Below are 15,048 nucleotides of genomic sequence, written 5' to 3' on the forward strand. Positions count from 1 at the left end.
CTCACCACCGAGACTGCCATCCGAACGGAAGAAAAAGGGTGGACCCATGCTTCTCCAGTGAAAGGACCAGTAGAAGAACCTGTTACACGGACTAGAACGTCACCTGATGACCCACTGAAAGTAACTCTTAAAAGGACTAAATAATCATCAACGAAGGGGAACACACGTCTTTGCACAGGTGGTTTGGACTAGGCCGATTTGAGGGCCTAGAAAAGAAAACATTGGTTGTATTTCAGGAAGGGACACGTTCGGAACCAGTGTTAGTAACGAAAAGGCAGGAGTAGACAAGGCAGGATATAGCTGGAAACCTACCGCTATTGATTGGGAACTAATAAACCTAATAAATTTTTTTAGAAGTGAGCACGTTTCTCACAATTCTGAGTCCAGAAATAAGGATCTCAGCACACGGCCTGAGAAGCCGAACATCTAACAGTTATTTCAAGCTGTGCCACGGGTTATTTTCTCCTGTTGGGAACGGTTCTCAGGTCTCCCAAACAAATAGTCATGGTATTTTGACTAACGAAGGGATCTCAGAAGTTAGCAGCAAGTTCCCCAAAACTTGAAGGAATCCAGGTTCGGGTGTTTTAGTTTTGTATCGTGTGAGAAACACATAAATGTATTGGCTTTCGCAAGTCACAGGTGTGGTTATGTGGATATAACTGTACGAGTTTACAATAACAGAAACAAAGCTCGCTGAAGACACAAGATTAGACAACAAGGTAAAAAGGGTCAGACTCTCAAAACCGAGTCACTTAGAATGTTTATGTTGTAAGTCTGTGGAATGTAGTGGCCCCACTAAACATGAGTTAATTGTTTCACACTAGTCTTCTAAAGTATCTTCAAAGAACAATGTTTGTGTTGTAAGTCTGTGGTGAGATAACAGGATTTAGTGGCCCCACTAAACATGAATGAGTTATTTCCCACCATCCTGCTACTTATCGGTGAGTTTAGAGACAGAGCCTCCCAAACATCTGCTAGCTCGGGATACTCCTTGTCTGCCCATCCTGCATTAGATTTTGCAGGAAGGTCCCACTGTTTTAAATCTTTGCTAGGTATCGATAGAATCGTGGTTTCAGCTAGTTGTGTGATTACTGGGGCGTCCAACTGTGCCAAAGGTGAAAAGTACACTGTGAGGAAGACTGCTTACTTCATCTTGAAGACCCCTACTCACAAGAGGAAGACTGCTTACTTCATCCTCAAGACCCCCGCCCACAATCACCGCAGAGCACTGCGCAGACGCCAAGAGGAGGAGACTTACGATAAGAAGTTCTTGGAGCTAGTTCTAATATTCCCCGCCTATATGCAGGAATTATGAGTACGTATGTAACTGATGCAATAGTGAAAGTACAGAAACCTGCAACAAATACTAATCCCTTGCGCCTCTGGCTACGGTCATGCGCCCAGCGCTGTTGCTTTTGCTTTATTGACTTTGTCCTTCAACAAAACCTTGTTAGCTTGCTTAGAGGAGTGAGTTCGCATTGATACGCGGACTCTGCATCAGTATCTCACAATTGCTTTCTCCGCCGGATGAGAAAGTAATGGTCTGCATTTCTGCAAGAGTTACAGCTCTGCCCCGTTTCTGCAGGGCGCACTTTAAAGCACACACAGCCGTTTCAGCGGTGAGTCAAATGAGCTTAAACGCACACGCACTGAACGTGCCGTGCTGCTGAGCGCCTTCAGCTGCGTCAGGCCAAGGCCCCAGCTAACACAAAACACCCGGCCTGTTAGCGTAAGATTAAACACATAACCACCGGAATGGTTATATGAGGCGCTTTATTGCAGCGCTGGGAAACCAGGGGCACTCGCCCAAATCTGGCTTCAACCTCGTCACATCGCGTCCACAATTTATATCCTAAAAGTTTCACAGTTAATACATATTCATCATAGGTTACAACATTTAACTAATACATATGCATTAGGGATTGCCATATCCATCTATTACAACATCAGCCTCTTCTGCGCTTGCGCGGCCCCCTCTGGTGGTCGTCTGCTGGTCGTTCCGATGAAGTAAGAGTCTTCCTCAGATGAAGTAAGAAGTCTTCCTCAGGTTGTCCTTTTCACCTTTCCCCCACTTGAGTATATTCCAAACGTTAGCACCCTCTTATCTTCTTTCTGGTATGCTCTTCCAGCTATCGTATACACAGGTTCCACTTGGGTATAGTCTCCAGTACATACTTTTCTAAATCCTTTTACACTCCTTTTACCATATTTGGTTACGCTATGTTTTTGTAGCATTGGGTACAAGACAGCTGTGATATATTGCAACATTAGAACCGCCGTGATACAAAACCACGAAGTCACAGCATTTTCTAATATACAAAACCTCACTATTAATTTATAAATTTCTCAAACATAATAATTTTTACTATTTTATGCAATTGTTTTATCATACAAAATTCTGCTCTTTCCAACAGGCCTGCCGCCGGCCAGGCGGGCTCCGGCCCCTTCCTCTGGCGAGGGGCAGACGCGCGGTGAGGCGGCGGCGGGCGATGCCACCCTCGGGCTGGGCTCCGGCCCCGCGCGGCCCAGGCGCGGCCCCGCCGCAGGCCCGCGCAGCCTCCCAGCCAGCGGAGAGGCGAGGCCAGCCTGCCCGGGGCGGGCTGTGGGTTGGGCCAGGACGGGCCTGGGCGGGTGCGCGGCCTCAGCCCCCCGCCCCGAGGGGTGACCGTGCTGCCGACCCCCGGCCGCTTGGTGCCTGCCGTCTCCACCGCGGAGCCGCTTCGCTCCTCTCAGGTACCACTCGCGGCTCTCTGCGTTTATTCGGGTTAAGGGATCTCGAGAGAGAGACCAAGCATACCTGGTGGGAAGGCCAACGCAGTTACCTTGGGTTCATCTGTAAGATCCAGAACTGTGTCTAAGCTCCAAGGCTCATCTCGCAACAATTTACAGAGCTGTGGGAAAGTCCGGGAAACTCCGTGCGGCTTAAGACGATGCAAACTGCTGCTGACGGGGAAAGGCGTGATCTGCAGATCCCCTCCATCACTGGTGCAGCAGTAGTGTTTGCGTGGAAGGTCTGGTGGTTAAAGGTCGTGGCAACCGGAGAGGAACTGGCCCATCCAGTTACTGCAGAGCAGATGGGAGGGATTCCCCATTGCCAGGGAGCTCTTACGCAAACACTAATGGGTGGGACAGCGCAATGAACACAGGCTGTCCCAGCAGACTCGGGCCTCTCTTCAGCGCAGCACATACGGGTGTGCTTCCTCTGGCCCATCTTAAAAGCAGAGGCGAACCGTTTCCCGGCTTCCACACTGGGGTCTTTTTCTGCGTTTATCGCGTTACTTGCTTGCATGTCGATACTCAACCCTGGGTGGCAGAGACCATTTCTACAGAAACAGCAATCAGACATCATTCCAACGCTTCCCCCCTCCCTCCTATTTTCTTTTTTTCAGCGTAAGAATTTTAACGTTACAAAAAATTGCAGCCACTGAAGAGGGAAAGACTTTCCCTAGTACTGTAATGGTACTGCTTTACAAAAGCTGTCGAATTTTTGTATTTGGTAGTTCAGCTGAGCTGTTGTATCTTTTCTACAGTGTTATGGTGTGCTGTTTCATAGCCTGACTGTGTAAGAATCTTAAATTCAAGTGAGGGTATGAAGTTTTTGAGAGTGTAGGTAGCTAAAGGGCCAATGGAAGAAACACCGTCTCTTTGGGGAAGTAAAGCTGGCGCAGCGGCCTTTTGAAGGCTGCTCATGGACGTGGGAGCCTGCTCCAGGGAGCTGAATTTCACGTGCGTTGTTAGGATGCTGACTTTCAGCACTGGCTGCTCTCGCTATTTAAAAACCAGCAAAACACTGAAGTTGTCTGCCTGGACATCTGGAACATCTGCTTGTGTTGACTCCTCTTTTCTTCATGGGTAAACAGTATTTCACCAGTTGTGTCCATGGATCAGTTTATTCTTAGTCCAGAAAAAGAATCTTAGCTTAGAGCCTGAGAAGCCGAACATCTAACAGTTATTTCAAGCTGTGCCACGGGTTATTTTCTCCTGTTGGGAGCAGTTCTCAGGTCTCCCAGACAAATAGTCATGGTATTTTGACTAATGAAGGGATCTCAGAAGTTAGCAGAACGTTCCCCAAAACTCGAAGGAATACGGGTTTGGGTGTTTTCGTTTTGTATTGCTTTCTAAGCCGGATGAGAAATTACGGGTCTGCATTCCTGCAAGAGTTACAGCTCCGTACTGCTTTTCAAAGGTGTATTTTAAAGCACGCACAGACGGCTTCAGCAGTGAGTAAAATAAGCTTAAAAGCATACGTGCTGAATGTGGCATGCTGCTGAGCGCCTTCAGCTGTGTCAGGCCAAGGCCCCAGCTGATGTAAAATGTCCTCACTTCCCTGGAATAATTGCCGCTGTGGCAGTATAAGCCCGATCTTCAGGAAGTAGCTATAACTTTCATTATTATTTAGTTATGTTTGTGTATTTTCTTTGGTATCAGAGACAAGAATATAAGAACTCGGCTTGATGTAGTATCCAGGTTGGTATTTTAAACTGTTATATATCTGCCCTGAGGTTTTTATCATGCCAGTTTCTTGCAGAGTTCCATGACATGGAGCAGTACAGCAGTGCTGAAACCAAAGTCACAAAATACACGCATTTCCTGTCCTGCATAGAGATAGTGCTTAGAACCTCTGCTTCCCATGTTTTTAATCAGGTCAGAGTAGAACTGAAATCTGTTTTCTGTGGGGGGCACCACTGGTCCTGGAAGCTCTGGGTTGCTGCCGTGAGAGGTTATTTATTCCGTAAGAAGGGAAAGGAAAAGGGTGGAGGTTTGGAAATCCGGGAATACCCCTAGTTGTCAGATGATAGGAAACGTCATGAAGCCGTTCTGGCTTCTGAGATTGGTGCAGTCAACATGCAGAATTCTGATTTTTCAGCAGCATGCAGAATGAGGAAATGTGAAGGCCTGTGCTAGAGAGCCTGTGTGTGTAGGGAAGCAATATCCAAATAATAAGGGTAAAATGACGGAAAAATCTCATTCCTACGTTCAGAAGGTTTAAGGTTATTTGCATTTTCACAGTCAGGCAATCAGTGAAATGAAACAGTCATTCTTGGTTAGAGTTCCTTATTTTGAGTTAGATTATAAGTTACTGCACTTTAGGCAGTTTTATTCCAGCACAGGGTGTCTGTCCCTCAAGTTAATAAAAACAGCTAGAGTGGAAAACTCCCCGTCTGGAAAAGCTGTAAGTTTCCAGGAAAGCGAAAAGCTTTTGAAGATCTGTCAAAATCAGTAGAAACTGTGTTGCAGAGAGACGAGTTTCACTATCTTGAGACTACATTTGCGGAATTCCGGAATAAAACAAGTCTTTAGTAAAGAGGTAATGTTTTAAATGACTAAGCCTGAAGAATGTTTGGTATCTCATTTACTTCTTCTTCATCCCAGTTGTTTTCTTTCAGTACTTTATTCCAGTCTGCCTAATGAAAAACTATTACATTGGTTTCATTCCACAATTCTTGCTTTCAGAATCTCAACAGATAATATTTGCATTGGAAACAAAGTGCAAACCAGTGGGGTTTTTTGGTAAAAGCAATAGTTTTGAGTGGTATTTATGAAGTAGTGGCTGCAATTCTGTATGTTTCTATTTGGGCAGCAGCCTTCTTTTGTACTGTTCAGAATTTGAACTGTCTTCTTTGGCTTTTTAATCTTGAGTCTCTGCTCCCTCTTGCTAGGATGTATCGTTAATTTAGGAGATGGAAGAGTTTCTAATTTGTAATCCCACTGCATGTCACCAGGTAGCGTTTGTACCTTTGGCCCACGGGGCTGTGGAACACAGATCTGTGTTATTCGTGCCACGTATTTGTATCAAGGCAAAAGCGCAGATGCGTCACGGCACATTTTCCTCAAGCTGATGATGTAGTACGTCGGTCGCTAAACAGCAACAGTGGGAGGGGAACTGCACACCTCCCCCATGCTGCCTCTGTAGAGTTCAGCCTTTCCTACATCAGTGGTCTGAAAGTTCCTTCCCAGAGACAGCCAACTCAAAAGGTAGAGAGGAATTTTCTGTTAGGCTGCTCTTGTTGATGTTTTCATTTATAATCCCATTTTTAAAGCTTTTTTATCACACCTACTTAACAAATAAGTATTCAAACTACTCACAAAAGTCATCTTCGGAACTGCCCTCTAAATAGTGGTAGAATTGAAGGGAATGTTTCTAGCTGCTTCAGACTTAAAGCAGGATGTAAGCCTTAAAACCAACTGCTGTTGAAAATGCACACACCCCCCAACACCAAACCCTAGATTTGTTGACAAATATTGTACCTCCTGGAAACCGTGAGAGAAAATGGAAATGTTATAATGGCACGTCTGCAAGATGACTTTGATAAACTCCTTGCAAAAGTACGATGAAATGTTTCGCATCCGGATGTGTTCATGACCTTACGTTCTGTGTGGTGAGCCAAAGTTGGTACTTTCAGCAAGAGAATCACAAGTGCCGATGCCGCAGTTGTGGTCAGTTGTCATGTGTATTCAGAAGTTAAGTGAGACACTGGATTACCGCTGTTGTTCTCTCCAGTAATATTATTCTTTGTGGGATAATGGATATTCTTTTAGATACTAATACACGGTAGGATCGTAAGATAACTTGATAGCAGTCAGGCTATACAATCTTACGTGGAACATGCCTGAGAAGTATCTTAAAGATAAACTTACCAAAAGTCTCCGTTATTTGATAGAGCATTTGGTGTTTGGAGAGCCAAAATAATTTGGTAGTCAAAGATGTACTTATTCCTGTGAAAAGATGGAATTTAATCTGTGTTTCATTGTGAAAGCCTGGACAGGGATCTGACTTGCGTCTGATTGTTGTGCTTTGTTTTTCTTTCCACTTTGTAGGATGAAGAAGACCAGATAAAAGAACGTACTGTCAGCAACACCAGGAAGATAACAAGTGGAACTCTTGAGAAGCTGGTAGAAAACCTTATAATGTCTTTTGAGGATAATGATTTTACTTACATCGATATGTTTCTATTAACATACGGGGCTTTTGCTTCCTCTAAGGCAGTGCTAGAGCTTCTCCTTGACAGGTAAGAGCCAGTATAATGAAAAGTAAGCCATTGTTTACGTGATAGGCGGATGTTGTCAGGAATTCCTTCCATTACATTTAGTGCGCATGAACTTACTAACCCGTTGGACAGATGTCACTAATACTGCAAATTCCACAATTTGCGCATAAACATGAAGCGCGTAAAGGCACGTTGCCCACATCCCAAGTCTCATTAAAGCGTAGTCGCCAGGTAGAGAGTGTGCTGTGTCTGATTGTTAAGAAACCAAACTGGGACTGACACAAGACAATTAATATTGTTCTCCCCCAAAAAAAGGCCAGAATGCATGGGCTGCAGATCCTATAGGAATCTAGAATAGATGCTTATGTTTTGCTGGATACTGCTACTTCCAGACCGAATTCTGCTTTTCGGGGACTGCTGATTTGAAACAAGGATTGTACAGCCATAAGCAAAATTTGAGAATACCCTTCCGTTACTTCACATGCACATGCAGTCATAATTTTTTAAGGACAGACAAGAACTGCTTAGTGTTCGTTAGTATAGAAGAGCAGCATAAGAACTCACAGGCTTTGACCTTGGCTCTCCCCACTAGGCAGATAAGGAACCAAGGCATAGATAAGTTATCTGTGCTCTTCTTTTGTATTTGAAAAGCAGTATAGTACTCCTTGCTTTAAATGAATGTTTTGTGGCTCAGTTCATAGCAGTGTTGAAATGCCTAGCTGCCAGGCCTGCTGTGATTGTGGGAATAGCTGTGGTTTCTCAAGTGTAGCAACTTCCCAGTCAGGGAGGAAGTCAGATGAGGAAAGAGCAGCCATCCTGGTGAGCAGACTGTACAGCGAGGTTTACTATGGTGAGCTTTACCTGTCAGTCCATACCAATTCAGACGCAGAACATGAGGAGCAATAAAAATGGCATATATGAAAGAATAGAAAAATGTTGAGGAATTCCTTCTTCTGAGTGGGTAATTCTTTGTATGCCTTCAGCTTTGGATTCTAAATTTTTGACATACGTATCTTTGAAGAATAAAATAGGAAAGGACATCAAGTTTGCGTGGATTCTAATAACTTTAGAGAGGAGCTGACTTGCCAAGCGACAGTGTGTCATGAGATCTCTTGCTGCCTAAGCATGTTGATTGCCAAAGAGAATCCAAGAGCTGTATGCATATAGGCAGTGACTTTCAGCCAGTACTCTTTCATGTGTGATTTATTTTACTTACTTTCATTAAGATACTTTTTAAAATGAAAAATTCTGAATGAATAAAATTTGCATCTTTTGCAAGGACGCTTTGCCCCAAGCGGCTATTTTCAGTATCGTTCCCCTAACAGTGCAGTTTTTCTTGCTCTGCACTGGTGGGTTGCCAGACTGCTCATTTGTGGTTCTTATGTGTTAATTGATGTGTATCTGGGGATATTTTCTTTCCGTAACCAGTGAGAGCTTGCAAAGAGCTCAAATAATGTGAATCAGTCATTCAAAGGTGGCTTTGAACAGGATGGCATACAACAAGTAGTCTTAAGACAACTAATTCTGTCTGAAAGTACATTCATATATCCACTTCAGATTCCCAGAAAGCATATTTACATACATTCCTCAACATGGTCAACGTAATTTTGATTTTTAGTAGTTTCCATTCTTACTTCTCTCTTACTGAGGTGCCTCAGGAATGCAAACAAATGTCCCACCCGAGGCTGCGACTTCATTTTAAAACTCACTGTCCAAACATGCCTAGAGCTTTTTGCAACAGACCGCACCATGAAGACCCTCTGCTGTCTGTTTTTTTCAGCTAGGGATGCCTGGATATTGAAACCCTTGAACAACTTGACAATGGCAGCTCCTGTGAAAGGGAAGCAGCTGTCCACACGTAAGTGTAGTTTTGCCCTGCGAGCTGTATTCAGGATTCAATATCAGAGGAGGCTGTGGTCTTATTTCTGCGGTAGCACAACGTCTGATGAGTTTCTCTGATGCAGTTTTCATTGATAGAGTCAGCACAGCTGATTATTTTTCTAAGATTGTTATTATTTTGAGAAGGCAAATGCCTGGTGGAAGGTTTTGGTTTGGATTTTTTTTCCTTTCTTCGTTAATTAGTGTTCCACCTCGTGCTCATGTAGCAAGTCCTATACTAGGGCTTGAGGACACTTATGGCACAGCCTCATTTGAGAGACTTGGGGGAGCTATAAACCTATCCCGCTGTTTCCAAATTCGAGGTCCAAGCCAGCAGTTACTTCTCCCACTTGTTGCAGTGACGTAATAGTTGTTACTGACCCAAGATCATTTCAGCTGTGTTCGAAATCGTGCCTTCTAAGGATCCGTTCTGCAAAGGGCATTTTCTTCTGTTCACTTATGCATCGTTCCTGTCAGTTTTGGGCCTCTAGGGTGGTCAAAAAAAGAAAGGTATTTTTCGTCAGGGATCAGGTTTAATTACCTATAATCTAAAATGTCGTTGGGGCTTTTTATTATTATTGTCCTTTTCTTTAAAACTGCATTCAGTAATACACAGCTTAAAGAAAGGAACTGTAATTTTGTAACTTTACAAATACGCAGAGTTTGGACCTTAGAGTTATGAGTAGGCTCAGAACACCCGCAAAAGGTCTGCGAGCTCAAAAAAAAAAAACCCTGCCATGCATGACTCTGCTTTTCTTCTTTTCTTTTTCCTTAGTTATCAGGAGCCAGCTTAGCTTCTCGTGTTCAGTAGCTTGCTTTCCACAGTTCTTACTGCTTTCAGTCAGTCAGGAAGTTTGTGGCTGTAAGTAAGAGAAGAATAAAATCCAGAAAAGGTGGAATTCCAGTGAAATGTCTGTGTTTCCAGAAATATGATGCCTTGCCTCTCTTAGTTGTCTGACAAGAGAGTAGTGAGGAGTGAGTAACCTGACCCTCTCTCTCCTCCTATAAGCGATTCTTTTTGCTCTTCCTTGCATTATATAAACAAGATTGCCTGGTGCTGTTTCTCAGCTCTGCGGTTTTTTGTGTGGAGGTGTGACAGAGTTGCCTCTTTATCTTAGATCATCGTTGCCTTCGGAGTTCTCTGTGTTTACTGCATGTTTTCTTAGCTTAGGCTTCTGTTGACTTTCAAAAAGAAGAGTTTGAGGAGCGAGTCCCCCTCGCTCTTGTCAGGCCCGCCTTGCCCGTCGCCTCCCTCCTCGTCATCCACGAACTTCTTAAGAGAGGTGTGCACATCGACGGGGATATGTTATAATTGGTATCACAGAAACAAGGTGGAATGGCTGCTATGGCTGGAGTGTTGGAATGGAAGATTACAGGCTTTTTAGGAAAGACAGGCCCAGCAGATGGGGCAGGGGAGTTGCTGTTTATGTCAGTGATAGGCTGGAGAGTATGGAACTCTGTGTGGGGTCAGGTGATCAGTCAACGGAGTTTGCGGGTCAGGGTCAAAGGGAGAACAGCAATGGGGGACATTACTGTGGGGATCTGTTACAGACCACCTGATCAGGAGGACTCTGTGAATGAAGCGCTCTGTAGACAGATAGGAACAGCCTCACGCTGGCAGGCCCTTGTCCTCATGGGGGATTTCAACCGTCCTGATATCTTTTGGAGGGACAGTACGGCCCAGCGCAAGCAATCCAGGAGGTTCCTCTGTTGTGTGGAAGGCAACTTCTTCCTGCAAGTAATAGAGGAGCTGACAAGGAGAGGTGCCATGCTTGACCTCGTGCTCACCAACAGGGAATGTGGTGCACCAGGGCTGCCTTGGCTGTAGCGATCATGAGGCGGTCAAGTTTGAGATCATCAGGACAGTGAGAAAGGGCACGCAGTGTGCTCACTGCCCGGGACTTCCAAGACAGCGGACTTTGGCCTCTTTGGGATCATCGGGTCAGGAGACCTCCATGGGTGGAATAACAAGCTGCTGGGGAAACTTAGAGGGACAAAAAGAGGCTTATGAAAGGCGGAAGGAAGGACAGGCAGCCTGGGAGGTATACAGGGATGTTGTCCGGGAAGCTAGGGACCAGGTGAGGAAAGCTAAGGGCCAGTTAGAATGAAATTTGGCAAGGGATGTGAAAGATAACAAGAAGGGATTCTATAGGTACGTAGCAAATAAAAGACAGACTAGGGACAATGTGGGCCCTCTCCGGAAGCTATCGGGAGAACTGGCTACCCTGGATTTGGGAAGGCTGAGTTTCTGGATATCTATAAATCGATGGGTCCGGATGGAATGCACCCACGGGTGCTGAGGGAGCTGGCGGAGGTCATTGCTAGGCCACTCTCCATCATCTTTGGTAAGTCGTGGGAAACGGGAGAGGTGCCTGAGGATTGGCGGATGGCAAATGTCACACCAGTCTATAAGAAGGGCAAGAAGGAGGACCCGGGTCATTATAGACCGGTCAGCCTTACCTCCATCCCTGGAAAGGTGATGGAACAACTTATTCTTGACTCCATCTCTAGGCATATCAAGGATGAGGGGGTCATTAAGAACAGCCTACATGGTTTTATGAGGGGGAAGTCATGTTTGACCAACCTTACAGCCTTCTATGAGGAAGTGACTAGGTGGAGGGATGATGGTAGAGCGGTAGATGTGGTTTTTCTTGATTTCAGTAAGGCATTTGATACTGTCTCTCACAGCATCCTCATAGATAAGCTAAGGAAGTGTGGGCTTGACGATCAAGTAGTGAAGTGGATCAAGAACTGGTTGAAAGGAAGAAGGCAGAGAGTTGTGGTCAATGGCGCAGAATCTAGCTGGAGGTCTGTGACTAGTGGAGTCCCTCAGGGGTCGGTGCTGGGACCAGTGCTGTTTAATATTTTCATCAACAACCTGGATGAGGGAACTGAGTGCACCCTCAGCAAGTTCGCTGATGACACAAAACTGGGAGGAGTGGCTGACACACCAGAAGGCTGTTTTGCCATTCAGCGAGAGCTGGACAGGCTGGAGAGTTGGGCGGGGAGAAACTTGATGAAATTCAACAAGGGCAAGTGTAGAGTCTTGCATCTGGGGAAGAACAACCCCATGTACCAGTATAGGTTGGGGGTTGACCTGCTGGAAAGTAGCGAAGGGGAAAGGGACCTGGGAGTCCTGGTGCATAGGAGGATGACCATGAGCCAGCAATGTGCTCTTGTGGCCAAGAAGGCAAATGGCATCTTAGGGTGCATTAGAAAGGGTGTGGTTAGTAGGTCAAGAGAGGTTCTCCTCCCCCTCTACTCAGCCTTGGTGAGGCTGCATCTGGAATATTGCGTCCAGTTCTGGGCCCCTCTGTTCAAGAAGGACAGGGAATTGCTTGAAAGAGTCCAGCGCAGAGCCACAAAGATGATTAAGGGAGTGGAACACCTCCCTTATGAGGAGAGGCTGAGGGAGCTGGGTCTCTTTAGCTTGGAGAAGAGGAGACTGAGGGGTGACCTCATCAGTGTTTCCAAATATGTAAAGGGTGGGTGTCAGGATGATGGAGCTAGGCTTTTTTCAGTGATATCCAGTGATAGGACAAGGGGCAATGGGTGTAAAGTGGGGCATAGGAAGTTCCACGTTAACATCAGGAAGAACTTCTTTACTGTAAGAGTGACAGAGCACTGGAACAGGTTGCCCAGGGGGGTTGTGGAGTCTCCTACACTGGAGATATTCAAGGCCCGCCTGGACAAGTTCCTGTGTGATGTACTGTAGGTTACCCTGCTCTTGCAGGGGGGTTGGACTAGATGATCTTTTGAGGTCCCTTCCAACCCTTGGGATTCTGTGATTCTTAATAAGTTCTTTCCCTCAGGCTTCACTTCCAGATGCTCTGGCCACACTACCCAAGTCTGGCAAGGCAGACGCAGGGACTGTGAGAATGAAGACCTTAGGCCCACTGTAGGAGAGGAGCAGGTTTGAAAGCGTCTTAAGAACCTGAACCTGAACAAGTGCATGGGACCTGACAAAATCAATCATAAGTTTGCTGACGACAGCAAGCTGTTTTGTTCGGTTGATACGCTGGAGGGAAGGAGTGCCATCCAGAGGGACCTTGATGTGCTTGTGAGGTGGGCTGATGCCAACCTTAGGAGGTTCAACCAAGCCAAGTGCAAGGTCCTACACCTGGGCTGGGGCAATCCCGGGACACCTACAGGTTGGGCAGAGAAGAGATTCAGAGCAGCCCTGCAGAGAAGGATTTGGGGGTGTTGGTTGATGAGAAACTGAGCACGAGCTGGCTGCAGTGTGCGCTCGCAGCCCAGAAAGCCAAACGTATGCTGGGCTGCATCAAAAGGAGCGTGACCAGCAGGTCGAAGGAAGTGATCCTGCCCCTCTACTCTGCTCTCGTGAGGTGTGTGTAGAGTTCTGGTGTCCTGAACACGAGAAGGACATGGAACTGTTGGAACAAGTGCAGAGGAGGGCCGTGAGCATGATCAGGGGACTGGAGCACCTGCCATATGCTGAGAAAGTGGGGCCTGTTCAGGCTGGAGAAGAGAAGGCTGCGTGGAGACCTCATAGCAGCCTTCCAGTATCTGAAGGGGGGCTATAGGGATGCTGGGGAGGGACTCTTCATCAGGGAGTGTAGTGATAGGACAAGGGGTAGCGGGTTCGAACTTGAACAGGGGAAGTTTAGATTGGATATAAGGAGGAAGTTCCTTCCTGTGAGGGTGGTGAGGCACTGGAATGGGTTGCCCAAGGCAGCTGTGAGTGCTCCATCCCTGGCGGTGTTCAAGGCCAGGCTGGACAGACCCGTGGGTGACCTGGTTTAGTGGGAGGTGTCCCTGCCCGTGCAGGGGGGTTGCAACCACGTGATCTTAAGGTCCTTTCCGGCCCCGGCTATTCTATGCTCCTTCTCGTCGTGCTCGTGCACATCCACCCGGCGGAACCGCGCCGACGACACCGTCTGCTCGTCCCCGTCGGCGCGGGCCGGGGACGCGCGCCCGGCACAGTCGCGCAGAGGCAGAGGCTTCCCGGGGCGAGGCGGTGGGCGGGGCGGCATGTGAGGCGATCTGCCATTGGTCGGCTGCCCGCCGCGAATTGTCTGAGGGCGCGTTCCGTTGCCGTGGTGACGGATGCGGGTATCACCGCCGCGGCTGTCAACAGGCTCAGTCCGCTCTCGACGCGGTCCAGGTGCCTCCGGTCCCTGCGGGCCTGCGGCGGAACATGCCACGGAGGAGCAGGTTCCCCAGCTTCCGTCGTGCTTTCAGGCGGGTACGAGCCAAACAGGACCCCGACGCCCTGGCACAGCCCCGGCGGGGAGGCACGAAGCGGGGGTCGCACAACGTAGGGCCACCGCAGCGTGTGTCCCACGGCTGATGGGTTGCTATGAGGTGTAAAAAGCAAATAACGTTGGCTTGATGTTTCTGGTCGGAAGACAGTAATCACCCCGCTATTGTAGCACGCGGGGCTTCTTGTGGTGTTGACGTTTAACATCCATCCCAGGAAGAGATACAGGCTCCCAAGCACAACTACATGCTGGGCAGAGGCTGGATTGAGAACAGCTCTGAGGAGCAGGACTTGGGGGTGGGGGTCTTGGGGGGTGGTTGGTTGCTAAGAAGCTCCACATGAGCCGGCAGTGTGTGCCTGCAGCCAGAAAGCCAGCCGTGTGCTGGGCTGTATCAAAAGGAGCGTGACCAGCAGGTCGAGGGAGGGGATTCTCCCGCTCTACTCTGCTCTCCTGATACCCCACCTGCGGTACTGTGTTCAGCTCTGGGGCCCCCAGCACAAAAGGGACGCGGACCTGCTCGAGCAAGTCCAGAGAAGGCCACAAAGATGATGCTGGAGCAACTCTTGTAAGGAAACAGAGTTCAGGTTGTTCAGCCTGGAGAAGGGAAGGCTCAGGGGAGACCTTATGGCAGCTTGCAGTGCCTAAGGAGACCTGCAAGAAATCTGGAGAGGCGCCTTTGACAAGGGCATGTACTGATAGGAGAAGGGGGAGTGGTTTTAAACTGCAAGATGGCAGATTTAGATGAAATCTCACAAAGAAATTCTTCACTGTGAGGGTGGTGAGGGACTGGCACAGGTTGCCCAGAGAAGCTGTGGATGCCCCATCCCTGGCAGTGTTCGAGGCCAGCTTTGATGGGGCTTGGAGCAGTCTGGTCTAGTGGAAGGTGTCTCTGCCCGTGGCAGGGGGTTGGAACTGGGTAAGATTTAAGCTCCCTTCCAACCAAAGCCGTTCTAGGATTT

At 47.4% G+C, this 15,048-nt stretch overlaps 1 protein-coding gene across 1 annotated transcript in view; it reads left to right on the forward strand.

Annotated features, from left to right (window-relative positions):
* Positions 1–2,612: 2,612 nt before the first annotated feature.
* The window catches only part of LOC136011805 (ral guanine nucleotide dissociation stimulator-like 1), a 58,528-nt gene continuing 46,092 nt past the window's right edge, over positions 2,613–15,048 (forward strand). The window contains exons 1-2 of the mRNA XM_065674192.1: positions 2,613–2,733; positions 6,820–6,894. The gene's annotated coding sequence lies outside the window, so the exon portion shown is untranslated. The remainder of the gene's footprint in view (positions 2,734–6,819; positions 6,895–15,048) is intronic.

Source organism: Lathamus discolor, chromosome 3 (genome assembly GCF_037157495.1).
Source record: "Lathamus discolor isolate bLatDis1 chromosome 3, bLatDis1.hap1, whole genome shotgun sequence".
In the NCBI taxonomy this organism is placed as follows: domain Eukaryota; kingdom Metazoa; phylum Chordata; class Aves; order Psittaciformes; family Psittacidae; genus Lathamus; species Lathamus discolor.